The following is a 6381-nucleotide window of genomic DNA, read 5'->3' as shown; positions in this document are numbered from 1 at the left end:
TTTAGTCAAATGCTTTATAATATAGTATAGATATATGTGTGTGTGTGTGTATTATGACAGCTGTTGCGATAGAGATAAGATTTATGCGAAAAACCAAGTTTTTTCAAAGATATGACAAATCTCTTATAACTCTCTAGTAACTTTGCATATTTGGAAGCATCATTATTGTAACACTCTGGGAAAAAAATAATGACGAAATAAAGGTAGAGGGGGGATAATAATTCAATCGAAAGTGGAAGGTTAAAAACGAAAGAAGGAGAAGAAAATAAGGGTAGTAAGTGTAAACTTTAGGGATCAAACCTGCCAAGTGCCCAAAGTTCTGCATGGGACGTGGCGAAGGGGTGATTAATCCGTCATCGCTTTTATAGAGGCCTACGAATATGGGGAAGTAAATACAAAACTTGGTTGGATTTCAAGTAAAGTTTGTTTTGGTGCGGTATAAAACGGTCGATGAACGGTGCGACATTACGTGTTGTCATGATGAACCATGGTTGGTTCTCTTGTTCTTTTTTGCAAGTAAACGCTTATTTTTGGTATGTGTTTACTGAGAGTTTTGGATCATAAAAAAGGACTCGGAGTCTGACTTTTTGGCCGGAAAAGCGATATGGTGAGTTTCGGTAAAAACTAAAACGTTTAATCACGAATTTCAGGCTCGACGTTGCATTGTTTTCGATGATTCTTGAGCCATGGGGTGAAGAAATATGTTGGGATGAATTAACGCAAAAAAAAAATCGCAGAAAAAGGTGAAGAAACGGGCCAAAAACGCGGTTGTTGGCGTTAGCCTTGCGACAGTCGCCGGTTGGGCCGGTTCGAATGTGGTTTGGAGCGGGTCATGGGCCGAATCTAACCGATCCGCATGCATTTGAGTGGGCCGATGTAAACTGGGCTGAAATTGATTTCTTTTTTAATGAGCTTTCTTTTAAAGTAATTAAAAGGCCCAATGAGGAAATTATTTATTTTGGGCTAATCTCTTTGGGCCAATTAATTAATTGGGCTAAKCTCTTTGGGCCATTAATTAATTGGGCTAATCTCTTTGGGCCAATTAATTAATTGGGCTAAGCTCTTTGGGCCATTAATTAATTGGGCTAATCTCTTTGGGCCAATTAATTAATTGGGCTAATCTCTTTGGGCCATTAATGAGACTCTGAAGTATCTAAAATAAAGTATGAGCATTTCAGATCATTGTCCATGAAGCAAATCATCTTCGTTTGCTTAGAATCTGATCCTTCTCGTATACCCTCGACACTGCGAGTTACAAAAATGTCTAAACATATCAGTTGGATTCACGTCTTTTCACAAGCAAAATTGGACACTCAACTGTGTCGTACAACTTTTCCAGGGTCAAATTGAGTCTCTTTTCGAGAATCAAAAGAGTTCATGAAACTGAAAACTGCAATAAGTTGCCTGTAAGAAAACGACATAAATATATGTGAATAACTTCCAATTTTTGGTTGAAGAACTTGCTAACCAAAAGAAACCGATATCAAGAATCTTAAAAATGGTTGAGAGAAGGAATCTTCTGAATAGGCTTGTGATTGTAAACGAAGACAATGGGAAGTTCACTCAAGGATCATATAGACCTGTAATTTCCACTTAATTGTTTCTTTTTGTTTTTTTAGGAGCTGTTTGGCAATTGCTGAATGGTTTAATGCAAAATGATTACGTGGCCAGAATGATTAAGAGGCTCTCATGATATAGTGCAAAATGAAATAAAATTGTTTGGTAATTGTTTATAATGAAACTAGGGCGTTGAATGGTTAAGAGAGACCCATGATACAAAATCATTCAGGGAATTTTAGAACCATTAAAAAGCATATTTTTTTTCGACAAACAATATCTACATCTTAACGATTCAGAGATTGTCTCTTAATAGAACTATTAAGAGGTAGACACACAACCTCTTATATTTAGTTTTGTTCGCATTTGAACCTCCATGGCCACAAGAGGATTTTAATTTCTTCTTGGATTTGAACCTTGGATCTCCATGTATTTTTAACTTTTAACTTTTAGAATCCAAGCTCAAACCAATCAGACACCACCCCTTATGGTTCCAGTCAGACTTTTATATGTATGTAAAAAGAATGTGAAGTAAATAAACAAAACCCAAAGTTTGAGACCCTGAAAACTGAAGGGAGATTGTTTTAGGGAGGAGATAGCAATTGATCCCTACATGTTAAAGATGCCTTCCAAAATGAACACAGTTGATCATGGCCTACCCAAAATAGATAGCAATATAAATGAGTAATTTGCTATTGGTTGTTTCTCCAATAAATCATGTATGAATAAAGTTGTCTGTGTAGATTTGGTTTTTCATTGAGTCATCTAGATTAATCTATCTATATAGATTGAGAAGATTTTTGTTTGGGAGGGTATTTTCATATATTAAAAATCGTGATTGTTAACCGGAAGGGGTGGCAACAGAGATGAACTTAGAAATATTTTCAAGTGGGAGCATCGTTCGACTATAAAAAACAAACATATAGATATTTTTTTTTACAAAATTAACATTGGTCTGTTTGTTAGTTCATTGTTTTTCATATATGAGTTCTTGTGTTCAAGTCTTTTATTGCATTTTTTTCCAAACTCTACCAAGAGAAACTTATGTTTTTTCATAATAGTTTCAAATATATACGGTGACACACAACAAATTGATACGCCGACACTTTTCACGACCCTATAATTTTTTACACTACGACAAAGGAACGAAGTTGTATGCCGTGTCATCGTATCCACTACACTGGGTCTGTCCTGGGTGTGGATTAAACTGCACGAAACTCCCTACCAAACAGTCATTTATAGCTGACCGGATAAGCTGAGAATTCCATTAAGATAAAACAAACAGAGATTGAGAAATGTAGATATAGATGTGAAAAGAAGATGATATTAAATGAATAAGACCCAAAGTTTGAGACCCTGAAAACTGAAGATAGAGCTTTTTAGGGATGAGATAGCAACTGATCCTAATCTTTAAAGAAACCTTCCAAAAATGAACACAGTTGATCATGGCCTACCAAAATAGAGGACACAAATAGATATTTTAAGCCATTATTTCTTTAAAATGTCTCAATCATTGAGAATAAGATTCCAGAGGTGTTCTGTTTGTTAGCAGCTTAATGGATCTCACAGCTTATTTGGTGAGTTATACGTAATTGTTTAGTAGTGACTTAATAATATATTGAAAATGGTTTATTCGGTAAACTTCTAGAGAAGAGATTTATACAGGAAACCATTTTTTTTTTCAAAAACTGCCCCTTCAAATGAAAAAAAAAACTCTTCCAAACAAAAACTTTTCCAATCTATATAAAAAGATTAATTTACACAGACAAGTTTATCCATACATAATGAAAACCAACCAAATAGCCATAACTCATATAATGATTTTTCTGTTTTTTGAGTTTAACAATGCAGTCGCTAGTGTTTATCGGTAGATCATTGGTTATAATCCATAAGACAATACATCATGTTACCAAAACAATGAAAAACTGAGGAACACTCCGATAACAATTCATTTAGACGGTATGCACATGTGCATACGAATTATTTTGTAATCAATTTGTCTAGTATGCACATGTGCATAACTTAACTTCAATTTTACTTGAATGCACATGAGCATATCGTACAGATGAATGACTACCATGATATTCCTCGGTTTTTCTTTTTATTTGAGGGTTTTCCCTTGAACCTCCCTATCCGTATATAGAGTTGTTTTTCACACTATTAATATCCCAAATACTACATTTTCCAATTTGTAGCAAAAGAGGGAGCCTAATACACACTTGTTTAAATTACAAAACTCATTCAAAGTGATATAAAGATGTTGAGTCTTGAATCCTAGATGCACGGCAGTATGATGACCGTATAAATATCAGTTGTCGGATGCGATTCCCCATGTTTGAAGAAAACGTCAAGAGCCCATTTCGTCTTCTGCCATAAGGTTTCATACAAATGATGGCAGCGTGATCAACGTATAAAGATCGGTGGAACCTACCGATCTTTTTTATATGTTTGAGACCGGCAAATACATGAGCAAGAAACCAAGTTTGAAGACTTCCAGATGAGGAGTAGACAGACACAATTGACAACTCTTTTTCTTCACTATTATTAACCTCTTCCTCAATCCCACCATTCTTTTCTCATGCATGTATCTACACCCCTCTAATTTACCAAATGTACAACCTCTAATGCCAGGAGTATCAGATTCCTTTCTTTTCCACATAATACAAACTTGTACTTCCAATCACCTTTAAATTTACAGATACAAACATCACTGTTTCATGTTTGGTAAGACTTTTATGTGGAACAGACAAAAACATAGACGTGATCCATCCCCACCCATGTTACAAGGTGGAATTGATCTATAATTTACCAATATAACCTTAAAATAAAATGTAATTCCCTTCTAAAACATCAAATACACTTTCCTATTTATATTTTATTCATTCTTTAAATTTTATGTATGTATTTAATGTTCTTTAAACTTTCACTTTGTTGATTGTTTTTATACAGTGTTTATATTTTGGTTAATTTATTAAATATTAATAATAAAAAAGTAATATAGAAACAGTATAAAATAAAATTTGGTTAATTTATTAAATACTGATGATAAAACCGGTTAAGAATCACCACTTTCACTAACCTTATTGGATAACATTCTCGACCGTTAAAATGGATTGTTGGTAAACATCTTTTATCTGATAAGAACTTACTGGTTATATACGGTACGATAAGTGACACCCAATAAGTAATTGGTAAAAAACCCTAAAAGAATATATATATATATATATATATGTATATATATATATATATATGTATATGTATGTGTGTGTGTGTGAAATGGAATTGGAAATGGTGTGTATGTATAGGTAATAGGTAGAGTAGAGATGTGAGTTAGATTTATGGGTTTGATGGTTGATTTGGGTGGCTGATGTTGACGCTTAAACCTCTTCAAGTCCCTTTGTACATATTTGGCCAAACACCCCAAATTTCATCATTAAGTTTTTTTATCTTCTTTTTCTTAAATTTATATGCCAAAACTATCAAATAAATAAATAGCTTCTATTTATTTACATGTTTAAACTTATGTGCTATTCGAGTTGGTAATGTTGATGGTTCATAGTGTTTCTTTTTAAGTGTCTATATATTCACGTTCAAACGATAGTATTGAACAAATAAAAGAGCATGAAAACAATTAAATCACATGTGATTTTACATTATATTCATTTGTCTATGATCTAGGTTGCCAGACAAGTCGCTCGCACATCTTTGTGTTGGTTGTGTTCCATAATCATGTTTAATTTTAGTGCAATATTGTTTTAACCATGTCTCTGTTTGGTCCTCTCTCTCTCTCTCTCTCTATATATATATATGTGTGTGTGTGTGTGTGTGTGTTGGGATGGTTGGGTTCATGTGAAACTAGTCTGTTTTCGTGAGACTCGTGAAACCATATTTTTACACTTGAACTTTATAGCAAAAACACTATCAAGGTTACTTTCATAGTGTTTTATTATGAAGTTTCAAATGTAAAAATGTGGTCTCAAGAGAACAATCTGGTCTAACATAATCCCAAGTCTCTGTGTGTGTGTATAGTGTCAGGTAAGTGAAAAACCGAAAAGAATGAAAAACTGAGAAACACTTTAATAATCATTCATCTCAAGTTTGTCTGATATGCATATTATTATTCCATCATTAATGATACACATGTGATACTAAATCAAAAAACGTGAGCCACTTTTGGCGCAATCTTAGTTGCAGGCCAAGTCGCTCTTATATCACTAAGCCCCCTCACATATATTATCACATATGATAAGAGTGTTTTTGATGTGATATTATAATCCATCAAGACCATCACATATGATGCTAAATCATAGACACAAACAACCTTTGGCGCAACCTTAAGTCATAGAACACATCGTCCGCACTCCACCATGTCCCCTCACGTGTATTATCACATATGATAAGAATGTTCTCGTAAAATGGAAGTGTTCTCGTTTAAACCTCCGCCTGTATGTGTGTGTATATATATATATATATATATATATGTGTGTGTGTATTACGTATGTATGGATAGATGTGTTTATGGCACAATTGAGAGTGGTGGAGTGGGACAATTCCATGGCTACAAGGACAAAATATACCTTGTTGGTAGGGTTTTAGAAAGAGGAATACTTTCATTCATTTTGTTTTTCTTTTTCTACATCTTTATATAAAATAACCTCAAAACCCTATTATACATTCCTTTTATCTTTAATTGCTTCTTCATCGCATACAAATATATATATATATATATATATATATATATCTATACTATATTATAAAGCATTTGGCTAAAACTCTTAAAAACTCTTAAAAACTCTTAAACTCTTAAAACTCTTAAACCCGTTC

The sequence above is a fragment of the Cynara cardunculus genome, assembly GCF_001531365.2.
Source record: "Cynara cardunculus var. scolymus isolate 2C chromosome LG 12, CcrdV1, whole genome shotgun sequence".
Lineage (NCBI taxonomy): Eukaryota > Viridiplantae > Streptophyta > Magnoliopsida > Asterales > Asteraceae > Cynara > Cynara cardunculus.
Note: the sequence above shows the minus strand (reverse complement) of the source record.